The following is a 16,930-nucleotide window of genomic DNA, read 5'->3' on the forward strand; positions in this document are numbered from 1 at the left end:
CAAAGATTGCTTAATCATAACATGTCATGTGTTGATAAAGCTTGTTATAACTTTTTGGAAATGCTAACCTCAAGTGTCATTACCACTTATATAGAGTATTTAGGAAAGTGTTCTTTAAAGGGGTGACATTTGAGAAGTGGCATGAAATAAAAGAGTAAACCATTTAGATATTTGGGGAGGATGGTAACAAGTTAAAGAACCCAAGGCTGATGTGTGCCAAAACATAATAATGTAATTTCAGTGAGTTAGTGGGCAAGTAGCAGAAGAGTCAAGAAGGCAGTTGGAAGCACGAGAGGGGTGGTATGGTAAAGATTTTATAGTGTCCTGTAGTTGTTTTGCAAACCTTGAATTTTATTTTGAGTCAAATTGAAAGCTAGTAGAGGGCAATGGTTAGTCAGATAAATAGTAGAGAAATGATAAGACTAATAAGATGAGACACAAGGTTGACCAGTGTCATAGCAGTGGTATAATTTTGCAGATACAACAGATAAGCATGTCAGAAAAAGAGACTCCAGTTTTACCCCAAGATATTGGAAGAGAGCAATTGGAAAGTTATGATGGACATTAACTGAAGTGAGCATTTGGAGTTCTGGGAGGACATGTCAAGTTTAAGAAGTCTCTTAGATCCACAAAGAAGCTGGAATGCAAGGAAGAGCTCTGAATGAATTTATAATTATTGGTGTATATATGTGGCATTTCAAGCAATGCGATTGGCAATTGATAGGGAAAAATATAAGTAGTGAGTTTTCATAAGGGACTCTTTGCATTACTGAAACACTTTGAAGAACATTTGGTATTCCTCTCTCATTTTTCTAAATAATAGTAAAACCATCATAACACATATCAAAAACAAATTTCTCTCACACATAAAAAATAACATTATATTGCCTGACCAGGTGGTAGCACAGTGGATAGAGTGTTGGACTGGGATTTGAAGGACCCAAGATCAAGACCCCGAGGTCGCCAGCCTAAGCACGGGTTCATCTGGTTTGAGCAAGGCTCGCTAGCTTGAGCCCAAGGTCACTGGCTCAAGCAAGGGGTCACTCGGTCTGCTGTAACCCCCCCTTTCCCCCCCTAGTCAAGGCACATATGAGAAATCAATCAATGAACAACTAAGGAGCCGCAACAAAGAATTGATGTTTCTCATCTCTCTCCCTTCCTGTTTGTCCCTATCTGTCCCTCTCTCTGACTCTCTCTGTCTCTGCCACAAAAAGAAATAACATTATTGTAATTTGTGTTTAGTATATATAATAATGTATAATTTAAAACTATAAAATGTTGCATGATACATATGTACTAATAAAATATTTTAATATAAATAGTGTTGGAAAATATACATTATAAAAATAATAAAAACGTATTATTTTTTCCTTTTGTATGTAATTTTTTCTATCCTTGAAATATAAAAAACTATATGCCCTATAGTATCCATTGTATCAGTTTATGTTTCTACATCTATAATTTTGACTATATATAAATACAAAATATATAGGTATTATTTTATCTAAAATAAATTTTATTTATGCAATCAAATTTGATGAACCTCTTAGTTAATGAGGTTCATCAAATCCTGATCTTTTAATAGGATTTATTATATTAGCTTTCAAATGATCAGATCAATTAATATTTTCTATGCCATTTTTTGTTTGTTTGTTTAGGTGGTCCTGTCTTGATTTGAAAGCATTTCTCCAAACAGAAATGTAGGAAATGAAACAAACCAAACAAAATGAAGATTAAATATTTGTTTAATTTTATTCTATTGGATTTGCAATATTTGTCTTTAGGGTCATTCTGACAGAAAGTTAATGCAGATAGGAAGTCTGTCCATCTGCAATTTATTTATGATGATGAGACGAAGGTGGTCTGAGTTGAGCTCACACCTGGTTTGGTCTCACTTCAGTATCACTTCTATGTTGCAATCCAGTGCTTTCTTTTCACCAAGTTGCTACACTTGAGGGTCATAGGCCAAATTGGGGGCTGATGAGGAAAGGAAGACAGAGAGAGTGGGGCTGGGAGGCCAGTTGGCAGAAGTGGTGAACAGAGATACTGCTGTTCTCTAACTGTGCCTGGTTTGTAGTGCTTTGTCTCACACATTTTAGTGTGTGCTAACTTAGATCCTCTCCAATCAGAAAGAGAACCTGAAAACTGATACCTAATAAGGATAACACTTCACAGTCCAACAAAAATAATGCACTGAATGCATACCCTTCTCTCCTCCACTGTTATACAGATTAAACAGGTGGAGCAGTGAGTTGTAGGAATTACAAACGATTCAGTCAATTACTGGCCTTAAAATAATTCTCCTAATTAAATGACGTAGAGAAAAAGCAGCACACTGGAAGTCCGCTGACCAAGGTTATTTTCACAACTCTGAGGCTAACTGTGCAACAAAAACTTCAGGGAATCTATGCCACCTAGGGTCCCCAATGGCTAGATAGAGGCATCTGTATATGACTTTCACAGATATGGTGGTTGAAAAATATCTGTCAGTGAATTACAGTCATATCACTGATATCTGGGATACACCTGGGCTCTCTTTCTATATAATATGTGTTTATAATGGAACTGATACCACATTCAGAAAAAGTAATCTTAAAAAAGAAAAAAGAAAAAGTAATCTTCAATAGTTACAAAAATAGTAAAATTCTAGGTCAACACTAAGAACTGACCTTATTCTCTTAATTTCCAACAGTTGCTCAAAATACTGTCCTCTGATTCCAAGGATGGAAATGATATCTCATATAAATACTTTTTATTTTTAAGTGAGAGGAAGGGAGATAGTGAGACAGACTTCCACATGTGCCCTGACTGAAATCCACTTGGCAGCCCCTGTTTGGGATCAATGCTCTGTCCAACCAAGCTATCCTCAGTGCCCTGGCAACACTTAAACCACTCTAGCCAGTGGCAGTGGAAAGGGAAGAGAGAGAGAAGGTAGAGAGGGAGGGGAAGAGAAACATATGGTTACTTCTCTTGCATGTCCTGACTGGGAATTGAATCCAGGACGTCTATACACCAGGCTGACATTGTATTCACTGAGCCAACTGGCCAGGGCCTATTGATTGTATTATATCAATTCAAATTCTTTTTGTTCAGCAGTCAGGGGACTGTTTACACAATCCTGGTACATCCATGTGGTAGGTTAGCATGTCTCTAGATTCCAAGGATGGAAAGGATATCTAATATAAATACTTATTCAGAATAAAGTAAATATATATTTAGGTCTTCACCTTTGTCAGAAAGTCATGACATTCAGAAAATGAGCATAAAAACTACATTGAGAAAAGACGTTACTGATACCATTTCAGGATAGACATTTCAGAAAAAATTTAGAGACAGAAATCACTAACATTTTTTCAATGTCTATTAAGATTTCTTTCTTTTTTCTTTCTTTTTTTATTATTTAAGTGAGAGGTGGGGAGACAGAGAGACAGACTCCTGCATGCTCCCTGATTAGGATCCACCTGGCAACCCCCATTAGGGCTGATGCTCTGCCCATCTGGGGCAGATGCTGGTCTCTGAGCTATTTTTAGTGCCTGAGGCAGAGATTCCAGGAAGCTATCCTCAGTACCTGGGGCAGATACACTCAGACCAATTAAGTCATGGCTTCAGGAGGAGACGAGAAAAGGAGAAAGAGAGAAGTGGAAGCGGGGAGGAGAAGAAGATGGTCGCCTCTTCTGTGTGCCCTGACCTGGAATTGAACTGGGGACTTACACATGTTGGGTCAAGCATTCTATCTTAATATATATACTTATTCATACTATAATGTACTTATTCATACCATACAATAAGGTATAATGATAAGAATTTGAAATAAAAATAAGTAGTTTTTCAATAATATATTGCTCAGAATTAATGGAGCTAAATTGAGGCCAGAAGTCAAACACCCTGATTATAATTCATACTGTTAACATATCATTGTCTTTTTTCTCAACCAACTAATTTGGTAATCATGATACTATGGCATATAACAACAAAATTATAGTACTTAGTACATAATAAATGGCTAAAATATGAACACAATTTAAGGAAATTAAAGAAAAGTAGTAAAATCTATTAAAACAAAAGTAACCATAATCTATTTTATGTTATAATAAAAATATATATATAAAAGTTAGCTATTATTTCTAAAACTTCATAATCAATATATCCAAAGCACAAAATGACAAAACAAACACACACACACGTGTGCATATCTATATCTATAACTTTGGAAAGAAAACATTTCACAAAAGTGCATCATTTCTCTTAATTACTCTTGTTGGCCACAATAAATTAAAACCCTATAATTTGGAAAAAGGTAAATCTTGAGAAGTTCCAACAGTTGATGAATGCAATCTCAGGAGGAAAATTAAATGCTCCTAATTTTGTTATTTAGAAGTATGTGTTGAGTGAAAATATTTCAGACCTAGCCAAAGAATGTTTTTCCTCCTTATAGCTGTGACATAATTTTAAAGTTGCTATTGTGATAAGAAAAAAACAATGAAATCTAAATGCATATGTTAAATTTAATATATCAAGTTCATGTATAGCTTAAAAATCATAAAACTTTACCCATTCTAGAATCCATTTCTAACAGTAAAAATGACTTGACATATAGATAACAGACCGAAAAAAAACACACTTAAAAAATGTTAGTAAGGACAGAGAACAGCATGATCCAGAAAGTCAGATCCTTACATATTTCTCCACACAGGAATTGAGTAGTTGCTAGGCAGAATCTCTGATGTTCAATTTTTCTACTTTGTAAAGTGAGATGTTGAGCAATATGCTCAATCTACTAAATTCTATTAAATATACAACGTCAATAGGTGCGAGGTGGTATTTCATTGTAGTTTTGATTCGCATTTCTCTTATATCTAGTGAAGATGAGCATGTTTTCATTTATCTATTGACCATCATATGTCCTCTTGGGAGAAGTGTCTGTTCAGGTCTTCTACTCATTTTTTAATTGGATGATTTGCTAGAATGGTTTGCTTGTTGATTTGTTGCTGAGCTTTGTGAGTTCTTTATAAAATTTTGGGAATTAACCTCTTATCAGAGCTGTTATTGTGTATATCATGTCCCATTTAGTTGGCTGTCCATCTGTGTTGTCGTCAGTTTTTGTTTGTTTGGTTTTTGCTGTGCAGAAGTCTTTTAGTTTGATATAGTTCCATTCATTTATTTTTGCCTTTACTTCCCTTGCCTTTGGGGTCAAATTCATAAATTGTTCTCTGTGATCAAGGTCCATGAGCCTAGTACCTATTTTTTCTTCTATGTAATTTATTGTTTCAGATCTTATGTTTAGGTCGTTGATCTATTTTGAATTAATTTTGTTCAGGGAGATAAACTATAGTCAAGTTTTATTCCTTTGCATGTGGCTTTCCAATTATCCCAGTACTATTTATTGAAGAGGCTTTCATTTCTCCATTGTGGGGTTTTGGCTTCTTTGTCAAAGATTATTTGTCCATATATATGTGGTTTTAATTTCTGGGCTCTCAATTCTGCTCCATTGGTCTGTATATTTGTTTTTCTGCCAATACCATAGTGTTTAGATTTTCATGGCTTTTAGTAAAATTTGGGTAGTATGATATATCCAACTTTATTAATTTTGGGTAGTATGATATATCCAAAGTTGAACTTCAAATTTGGGTATTATGAGATATCCAAAGTTGGGTAGTATGATATATCCAACTTCATTATTTTTTCTCAGAATTGCTTTGGCTAGTTGGGGTTTTTTATGGTTCCATACAAACCTGTTGATTTTTTGTTCTATTTCTTTAAAAATGCAATTATGATATTGATGGGGATTGCATTAAATTTGTATATTGCTTTGATTAAATGGCTATTTTAACTATATTGATTCTTCCATTCCACTCCATGAACATGGAATATTTTTTCCATTTCATTGTGTCTTTTTCAATTTCTTTCAATAATGCTTTGTATCATATATTCAATAATGCTTCAGTATATAGGTCAGTCACATCCTTTCTTAAGTTTATTGCATTTTTGTTTGTTGTGATTGAAAAGGATTTTTTTTAGTTCACTTTTTGAAGTTTAATTTTGGGCAAAGAGAAAAGCTATAGACTTTTGTGTATTAATCTTGTATCTTGTGACTTGACGATATTAGTTTATTGTTTTTAATAGTTCTTCAGTGGAGTCTTTTGGGTTTTCTATATCTCAGGATTATCTCATCTGCAAAAAGTGATACCATTACTTTTTTTCTCAATATAAATGATTTTTATTTATTTCTCTTGTCTGACTGCTCTTGCTAAGACTTCCAGAACTATGTTGAATAAGAGTGGAGAGAGTAGACAGCCTTGTCTTGTTTCTGCTTTTAGTGAAAAAGCCCTCAGTTTTTCATCATTAGGATGATATTAACCGATAGTTTGTCTTATATAGCCTTTATTATGTTGAGGTGCTATCCTTCTCTACCCATTTTAAACACTGATAGATGTACATTATCAAATTCTTTTTCTTCATCTATTGATAGGATTATATATTTTTTGTCCTTTGTTTTGCTGATGTGGTACATTACATCAATGTATATGTATGTTCAATCATCCATGTGCTCCTGGAATAAATCCCACTTGACCATGATATATTATTTTTTTAATGTAGTGTTGTATTCTACTTGCTAGTATTATGCTTAAGATTTGTTCATTTATATTCATTAGAAACATTGGTCTGTAGTTTTATTTTTCTTTTGTGTTGTTCTTGTCAGGTTTTGGTATTAGGGTTATATCGGTCTCACAGAATGTGTTAAAGAGTATTGCTTCTTCTCCTATTTTCTGAAGTTAAGTATGAAATCTTCTTTGAATGTTCAGTAGAATTCACTAGTGTAGCCATCTGGTCCTGGGCATTTTTTTTTTATTTGTGACAGAGAGAGAGAGAGAGACAGAGAGAAGGACAGATAGGGACAGATAGAAAGGGAGAGAGATGAGAAGTATCCATTGTTCGTTGCATCACTTTAGTTGTTCATTGATTGCTTTCTCATATGTGCCTTGACTGGGGGGCTAAAGCAGAATGACTGACCCCTTGCTCAAGCCAACGATTTTGGGCTCCAGCCAGAAACCATGGGTTCATGTCTATAATCCCATGTTCAATTCAGTGATCCCATGCTCAAGCTGGTGAGCCCATGCTCAATCCAGATGAACCCATGCTTAAACCAGCAAGCTCTGGGCATCAAACCTGGGTCTTCTGTGTACCAATCTGATGCTCTATCCACTGTGCCACTACCTGGTCAGGCTAGTCCTGGATTTTTATTTTGGGGGAAGTTTAATTTTTTAAATTATTTTTATTTATTCATTTTAGAGAAGAGAGACAAAGAGAGAGATAGAAAGAGAGAAGGGGGGAGGAGCAGGAAGCATCAACTCCCATATGTGCCTTGACTGGGCAAGCCTAAGGTTTTGAATCAGCGACCTCAGCATTCCAGGTTGATGCTTGATCCACTGTGCCACCACAGGTCAGGCCTTTGGGGAGGTTTTAGCTAATTGTTTCTATTTCTTTCTTGTTCTTGGGAAAACATCTCTTTACATTTTCTATTTCTTTGTGACTCAGTCTAGGAAGATTCCATAGTTCTAGGAATTTATTCATTATTCCAGATTGTGAAATTGATGGCAAATATCTTTCATAGTATTCTAGTATGATCCCTTATATATCTATGATCTCTGTGGTAATTTTTTTCTTACATTTTGGATTTTTTTATATGAGTGATTTTTCTTTTTCCCTTAGTGAATCTAGCCAGGGTTTGTCAATTTTATTGATCCCTTAAAAAAAACAAGAACCTAGACCCAGATCTTTCTTCTATAAAATTTTCTATATATTTTTTTTGTTCTCTATTTCATTTAGTTCTGCTCTACTTTATAGTATTTTATTTCTTCTGCTGACTTTGGATTGCCTTTGTTCTTCCTTTTCCTAATTCTTTCAGATGTGATATTAGGTTGTTTACTTGGGATTGTTCTTGTTTCTTGATATAAGCCTGTAATGATATTAATTTTCTATTTATTATTGCTTTCGCTACATCCCAGAAATTTTGGTATGTTGTGTTGTTATTCTCATTTGTCTGTATATATCTTTTGATCTCTACTTTTATTTCCTTTTTGACCTAGTCATTTTTTAGAAGTATGTTGTTTAATTTCCACATATTTATGCACTTTTTTACTTCATTTTTGGCAGTTAAATTTATTATTATTACTATTATTTTGTATTTTTCTGAAGCAAGAAGTGGGGATGCAGAGAGACAGACTCCTGCATGCACCCGACCGGGATTGATCTGGAAAACCCACTAGGGGGCAATGCTCTGCCCATCTGGGGTATTGCTCCATTGCAACTGGAGCCATTCTAGCGCCTGAGGTGGAGGCCATGGAGTAATCTTCAGCACCTGCACCAACTTTGCTCTAATGGAGACTTGGCTGCGGGAGGGGAAGAGAGAGGTAGAAAGGAGAGGGGGAAAGGTGGAGAAGCAGATGGGCACTTTTCCTGTGTGCCCTGGCTGGGAATCAAACCCAGGACTTCAGCACACCAGGCCAATGCTCTACCACTGAGTCAACAGGCCAGAGCTTGCAGTTGAATTTAATTTCAAAGTCCTATGGTCAGAAAATTGGTATAATTTCAATCTTCCTGAATTTGTTGAGCTTAGGTTTGGGACCCAACATATTGTATAATCTATCTAAAGCCATCAATGGTGTGTTGAGATCTCTGAGTATAATTGTGTTTTAGTTTGTTTTTATTTTTCGATCATTTAGTAGATGTCATATATATATATATATATATATATATACACATATATATATATGTATATATATATATACATTTTTTTTTTTTGCTGTTTCTTGATTTGGTGCAATATATTAAGAAGTGTTCTGTCTATTAACACAATGTCTCCTTTATAATTATGAAATGTCCATCTTTGTTTCTTTTTACTTTTGTTTTCTTAATGCCAGCATTGTGAGATATTAGTATAGGTACACCTGCTTTTCTTTGGGTATTATTTTCTTGGAGAATCTTTTCCCAACCCTTCAATTTGAGTCTACTTTTGTCCTTGCATCTTATATGTGTCTCTTGAAGGCAGCATGCAGTTGGATTTTTCTTTTGGATCTAACCTGCTACTCTGTGCCTCTTTGTTGGTGAGGTCAGTCCATTTATACTTAGAGTAATTATTGATGATTGGAATGTTTTGTTTTCTAATAGCTCTGTGTCTTCTTTGGTTTTCTTGTATTTCTGTCAGTTGTTTTTGATTGGTGGTTTTCCATACTTTTCCCCTTTTTTCTTCTTTTTTTAAACTTACGTGTTTCAGTACTGGCTTTTTTATATATAGTTACCATTAGGTTATTAAGAGAAAATTTTTCATATATACACGAGTCCTTTGTCTTATGAGTGTTTTTACACTTCATCCTCTTTGGCTACTATAAATTTTTATCCTCTCCCTTTTATGTTATTGGTGTCACAGATTATCCCTTCTTTTACTGTAACCTTGCTGGAACTTTTATTGGTAAATTTGTTTTGTTTTGTTCTTTGTATCTGGCTGAATAACCCCCTTGAGGAATTCCTGGAGTGTGGGTTTTTTGGTGATAAATTCTCTCAGCTTTTCTATGTTTGCAAAAAGTTTTTATTTCTCCTTCATATTTGAAGGATAACTTTGATGATAATAGTATTCTTAATGGGTAACTCCTCTCTTTCAGTACATTGAATATTTGGATCCACTCTCTTCTGGGTTTTAGAATTTCCACTAAGAAGTCCAATGATTACCTAATGGGTCTTTCTTTATATGCCATGTTCTTTTTTTCTAGCTGCCATAAAGATTCTTTCTTTGTCATTGATTTTTTTACAATATTATTACAAAATGCCTTGGAGAAGTTATGTTTATTTTGAGATAACTTGGACTTCTGTTTGCATCTTGAATTAAAGGATCTAACTCTTTCTATAGACCTGGGAAGTTCTCATCAATTATTTGTTTGAATAGGCTCTCCATTCCTTCCTCTCACTTTTGTTTATCTTTATACCCATTATTCTTATATTGCTCTTTCTGATGAAGTCAGACAAATCTTGTAGATCTCTCTTATTATTATTTAAATTTCTGAGTTTCTCTCTTCTTTCTGTATCATGTCCTGTTGACTGTCTTTGATGTTACTGATTCTTTTATCTGTCCAGTTCTATTAGCTTAACTTGCTGTTTCAATTTTCAATCCATGTATTGTGTTCTTCATCTCTATTGACTTTGTTTTTAAAGTTTCAATTTCTTTGGTAAAGTATTCATTTAGTTCACTTATTTGTTTTTTGAACTAATTAAATTGCCTATTAGTGTTTTTTCATATCTCATTGAGTATTTTTAGAACTTTAATTTTGCATTCACTATTGCTTTACTCCAAGGTTTCCATGTGATTGAGCTTGCTTTCTAGAGATTTTTTATTTTCTTTATGAACTATGTCGCTTTCTTGTGTAGCCATGATATTTGATTTCTTCCATGTTGGCATTTGATAGTGGTATTGTTAAGAACTCTAACAAAGTCTGACCTGTGGTGGCGCAGTGGGATAAAGCGTCGACCTGGAACACTGAGGTCACCAGTTCGAAACCTTGGGCTTGCCTGGTCAAGGCACATATGGGAGTTGATGCTTCCTGCTCCTCCCCCTTCTCTCTCTCTCTGTCTCTCTCTCTCTCTCACTCCTCTCTCTCTAAAAAATTAATAAATAAAATATTTAAAAAAACTCTAACAAAAATATTAAAAAATAAAAAATAAAGATAAATATGCAATGAAAAAATATAACAAATTTAAATATAAAGACCAATAAAAAAGAAGAAAAAAAACCACAAAGAAAACACCCACAAAAGGTAAGAATAAAAATATCAAATTAATTTACAATGAAATTTAAAAGAAGAAAAAGAAAAAAGAATAAAAAGAGAAAAAGGTTATCAGTTTTGAGAAATTTTTTGTTTTTTTTCTACTTGATGGTGCTGTATTACAAGTCTTAGTTCTGAAATTCTTGACCTGATCTCTACTGGGATGTTGCTGTCACAATGATGTAGGTGGTGCTGCAGTTACATTGGTGAGTTGGGTACGTTGTATAGGTTTTATGGCTTTCACAATGGCAATCTCAGGCCTCTGGATGCTCTTTTCTGCATCTCAATAGACTAGGAAACCAGACATGGAGGACCTCTATTCTTCAGGGATAGAGTGGCTCTGGAGAGTTAGCTGTGGGCAGCGGTGGGATTCAAATAATTTAACAACTGGTTCTCTACCCTAATGAGCATTTTAAGTATAAAAAAAGATATACTAAAAGGTTGTTTAATATTTTATGCATTTAATACTTAAATAAGAACAATAAAAGAGGTACACAAAACTAGATTATGTTATAAGAAAAAGTTTTAAAATGTTAATGAAAAAATAATAAATAATACTCATAATAGCTCAGAGGAATTTTGGGCATATCACAAAGCTGAAACAAATGACAGCTTGTCATCCCCTATTTGTCTGGCTCTTTTTTTCTTTACAGTATGTGTTTGTTTACTGAATTAAGAAATGTAAGGGATTTAACATGTACTATTTCAATGAAGATATAATGAGATTTATGGAGTGAATAAATGAATATTATAAGCATGGGTCTGTAAAAAATTTTCACCAATGGACAGAATGAACATTACTATGGGTGGTTAGAATATGCTGTTGTGCAGACGAACATTAAAAAAGAGTAAGAAATGTAAATTTGGAATGTCCACATTGAGCAGCTGCCCAGGAGCCCACCTTAGAAAGAACCCTGATTACAAGTGCCACTTTAACAATCAGTTTTCTGAACTAATAAAAAAAAATAGGTATCAGTTCTACCAGATTGGTGTGAACCAGCTGAACCCCACCACTGGCTGTGGGATCTGTCTCCGCCACTTTTCTTACCCATGAGGTGAGGGATGTAGATTCTGGGAAGCTGGAGGGCCACACTGGTTTTCTCTGTGTCTGCGTCAAGTGCTGTCTGAAGGCAGACTGTGGAAATACTGGCTATGACTCCTGTTTTGCTGCCCCTTCGGTTTAGTATCTCTCCCTCTGCCCCTCAGTTTTACCACTCCTCCCGCCAGAAGGAGGCCCTGTCACTCCAAACTTCTCTCCTCTCCATAGCCCCTGCAGACAAAATCCAGACACACCAATCTTCCCTTCTCTCCAGAGCCCCAGAAGAAAAAGAAAAAAACAAACCAGTCAGTCTAAGTTTCTTTTTTCTTAGGAACCCCAGCTATTAACAACCTGGACAGTCTGGGCCTCTCTCCTCTCTAGAGACAACCGGAAGTTCATCTTATCTTCTTTCCCCCTTCTCAATCCTTCCCACCTTTAGTCCCTTTAATACACTAATTCATCAGGCAAGCCTGTGACTCCAGCTGGGGTTTCTTCACTGCATTATAGCTGTTTAGTTTGTTAAAATTTCAAAAGGGAGAGATCAGAGGTATCCCTCACGTCACCATTACTCTGATATCATTTTAATTTTTAATATAATAAGTATTTTATAGAGAGGTATTTTGAAGCTATATGAATGTGCTGCTCCTTAATATTTTCATGTATTTATTAACTTTTATTAAGATTGATTTATATTTTTCTATTTTATTCCCTGTATTATAATCCATTACTATCATTAAAAAAAATATTTTGAAGGTCAGTTTGTGCCAGATTTGCCCATGGATGTTTTTGAAGATTGCTTCTATGTCTTTTGACAGGTTTGTGTTGTTTCTTGAGACTTCTTTATTTTCTGGGACAATATAATGATTTAACCCTATTTTTTACTTTGTGTGCTACATCAAAACCATCAACAATTTTTCTATTAATTTTAGCCTTTTGTAGTGAAGAATGGTATTAAGAAAGTTACAGCTGAGTGCTGGGTGTGCTCCTTCTTATTAAGTACACTGTTATCCCAAGTATTCTTAGAGAGCAGCCTATGTAAATGTGCACATATATGTATATACATGCACTTTGTATAAATAATTGCAAACACATCAACATTATTTCTATAGCCAACTATATATAAGGTCTACTGGAAAGTTCTGTCCATTTCTATCACAACAAGTTTCGACACATAAGCACATGTTTATTTGGCGCATGTGTGCCTCTCTATTTTTATCACTTAATGTATACATACTGATGTAGCAAATTAACTAAAAGTTGATTCACGTTAGTCTTCTGTGTGAAGCAATAGTATACCCATGGCTACTGATAAAGTTCATTTACGCCACTGTAATTTTTACAAATTTCAACAAGGAAGAAATGCTACAGAAGCATGTCTGTCGCATCCACCATATTCCCCGGTCTTATCACCCTCTATCACTTGTTTTTGCCCTTACAAAATTTTTTGAAGGGCAAAAAACTCAAAAATAAAGAAGATATCAAACAAGCACTGATTCAATTTTTCACATCAACAGATAAAACATTTTTCAAAAATGGGATATGCAAATTGCCCTCATGCTGGCAAGAAATCATTAATAATAATGGCAATTATATTATTTAATAAAGTTTATTGACGGTAAGAAAAATTTGTATTTTGTTTTATTCCAAAATGGACAGAACTTTCTGGTAGACCTTATATATTACATATAATATATACATAGAAAACTAATTGCATACTAATATTTCTAATTCTAATCCAGTAATACAGGGTTAGTTCTATTCTCCTTTCCTCTCATATTTGCATATTTTATTTCTGACAGTGAGTAATCAGGTTATCATTTTTCATTCCCCATAACATATTTACTCTCCCCTTTTCTCATCTCCCACAAACAAACACCTGGAAGCCTTCCTGATTTAGCCTAGCCAGGTATGATATTTATTATTTTCTCTGAAATAGAATTTAGAAAAATACTGCTGTTACTACATTGATCACTATGAATATTTTATCAAGAACTTAAACTTAATACTTATAGTATTCGGAGGACCCGGGTTCGATTCCCGGCCAGGGCACACAGGAGAAGCGCCCATTTGCTTCTCCACCCCTCCGCTGCGCTTTCCTCTCTGTCTCTCTCTTCCCCTCCCGCAGCCAAGGCTCCATTGGAGCAAAGATGGCCCGGGCGCTGGGGATGGCTCTGTGGCCTCTGTCTCAGGCGCTAGAGTGGCTCTGGTCGCAACATGGCGACGCCCAGGATGGGCAGAGCATCGCCCCCTGGTGGGCAGAGCGTCCCCCCATGGTGGGCATGCCGGGTGGATCCCGGTCGGGCGCATGCGGGAGTCTGTCTGACTGTCTCTCCCTGTTTCCAGCTTCAGAAAAAAAAAATATATATATATAGTATTATTTTGAAAAGTAGGTTCTTAACAATTGAAAAAGAAGTGTGGTTTTTCTTAAAATGTATTTGCTTACTTCTACATCACACTGGTAGATGGCTGCTTATTAGAAGCTCACTTTGAGATTTCCTAACCAGACCCAATTATTTGAGACCAGGCTTCCTGTTAAACCAATGATCTTCCAACTACTGATCTGCATGCAGAAGAATAATCCATTTGGCATTGAGTCTTATGTCCACTCCTTTGTTCTTGTGCTATATAAATGCTCATTTGGGAAAGAAAATTTCTAATGCATAATTATGTATGGCAAGTGTAAAGTTCATGGAATATAAAACATTAATGTTGTACTTAGTAATGGTAAGAAAGTTTTCTTGCTTACATATAATGAGAATGCATTTATATTTTATCTAATATCTAAAAATATATTTATCTTCAAAATTCACTAACTTATGTGAATATATCCTGTAAAATATAGGAAACTTAGTTCTCCTTGATTACACAAACACGGTCAACCTGAACAAGGAGTAACTATCAATGTCTAGTACTTCCATAGACCATAGAGTAGAAACTGAATGTAGATTATTATTTAGGTTTTATACTGTATTCCCACTTTATTTATGAAAAGCAGCTATAGAAAACATTTTGATGATTTTCTATTGCAACAATTTTGTGTACAGCACAGAAATGTAATTAATTAAAAACAACTGTATATTGTTTTCTGTACTTAGAGTAATAACCTTAATAATTAAAAAATATCTTTCTTTGTGTACTTTATATTTTCTATATTTTTAAGATCCAAGTTTTATCCAATCATTTTCTTCTGTAGTTTACTCAACAAAGAACTATGCTATTAATTGAGGTTAAAATTTAGACTATTTCTAAATTTTTTATTTTTAATTTATTGGGTTGACATGGTTTTAAGTGTCCACTCAATATAATACCACCACATTATGACCCCCGAAACCCATACAAAGTCTCTTTCCAGCCTTATTTTACCCCCTTTACCTCCCCTTTCCAACTTCTGCACCTCTTTCCCTCTGGTTATTGCTACCTTGTTCGCTGTACCTGTGTTATGTATATATAGTTTAGCTAATCCTTTTACCTTCTTTGATTCTGTCCCCTCTTTCATCTTCCCTCTGACAGCTATCCATCTGTTCCCTGTGACTCTGCCTCTGTTTTTATTTTATTTTTTAGTTTATTATATTTGTTAGAATTTAAATATAAGTGAGAGCATATGACATTTGTCTTTCTGCCTGGCTTATTTCTCTTAGAATAGTAATATCCAGATCCATGCATGCAGTCACAAAAAAAAGGTAAGATTTTCTTCTTTTTCAGAGCCATGTAGTATTTCATTATATTACAATATATGTGTACCACAGCTTTTTTATTCACTCATCCACTGGTGAACACTTGGGTTTTTCCAGATCTTGGCTATTGTAAATGCTGCAATAAACATGGGGTGCACATCTTTTTTTTTTTTTTTTTTTTTTTAGTGTTTTGGGCTTCTTAAGATATACATATATTCGTAGAAGTGGGATAGCTGGGTCATAAGGCAGTCCATTTTTTTGAAGAAACTACCATACTGTTTTCCACAGTGGCTGTATGAGTCTGCATTCCCACCAGCAGTGCAGAGGGTTCCCTTTTCTCCCTGTCCTCACCAACACTTGTGTGTTGATTTGATAATAAAGGCCATTCTGGTATGTGTGAGGTGATATCTCAATGTGGTTTAAATTTTAATTTCTCTGGTGATTAGTGACATTGAGCAATTTTTCATATGCCTATTGGCCATCTGTATGTCCTTTATGGAGAAGCGTTTATTTGTGGGTTCCTTGCCCATTTTTAAATTGGATTTTTTATGTTTCCAGTGTTGAGTTTTAGAAGTTCTTCATAAATTTTGGTTATTAATCCCTTATCAGACATATCAGTGAATATGTTTTCCCATAGAGTGGGTTGTCTTTTTATTTTGTTACTGGTAATTTTTGCTATGCAAAAGCTTTTTAGTTTGATATAGTCCTATTTTTTTATTTTGTCCTTTATTTTACTTTTCTGTGCAAATATGTTAGAAATACATGGCTACAGGAGATGACAAAATTCAGGTTATTTTTAATTAAACTTTCACTTTTTCTCAATGGGTATCTGCCAAGCTTCTCCTTGTTTTCTTTTCTGACTGAGGGATTTCAGAATCTTCTTATTATTTAAGCTGCCCTGGCCATTTGGCTCAGCAGTACAGTGTTGGCCTGGCATGTGGGAATGTTGTGTTTGATTCCCAGTCAAGGCACAAAGGAGAAGCGACCACCTGCTTTTCTACCTCTTCCTTCCTCCCCCCACCCCACATCCATGGATTATTTCAGCAAGTTGGCCCCAGACACTGAGGGTGGCACCATGGCCTCAACTCAAACACTAAAATAGCTTGGTTGCTGAGCAACAGAACAACAGCCCCAGATAGGCAGAGCATCATTCCATAGAAGACTTGCCAGGTGGATCCTGGTTAGGGTGTATGAGAGAGTCTCTCTCTCTGCCTCCCTGCCTCTTGCTTAATAATAATTTAAAAATTATTTAAAATAATATGAGAGTGCTTACAACACTTTTCTGTATTATATATGTATATATTGATATTGTATTTATCTTTATCTTGTATTCTTTTATATACATGCATTATTTATTTTTAGAAGTAACTTATGAGCCCAGAATCACTTTTTTCTGAGGAAAG

The 16,930-nt window shown here is 34.9% G+C and overlaps 1 protein-coding gene across 4 annotated transcripts in view; it reads right to left on the minus strand.

The window, feature by feature from the left end:
- Positions 1–16,930, minus strand: part of SNTG1 (syntrophin gamma 1) — a 587,020-nt gene that overhangs the window by 52,930 nt on the left and 517,160 nt on the right. The gene's annotated exons all lie outside the window — the stretch shown is intronic.

The sequence above is a fragment of the Saccopteryx leptura genome, chromosome 3, assembly GCF_036850995.1.
Source record: "Saccopteryx leptura isolate mSacLep1 chromosome 3, mSacLep1_pri_phased_curated, whole genome shotgun sequence".
NCBI classification, from domain to species: domain Eukaryota; kingdom Metazoa; phylum Chordata; class Mammalia; order Chiroptera; family Emballonuridae; genus Saccopteryx; species Saccopteryx leptura.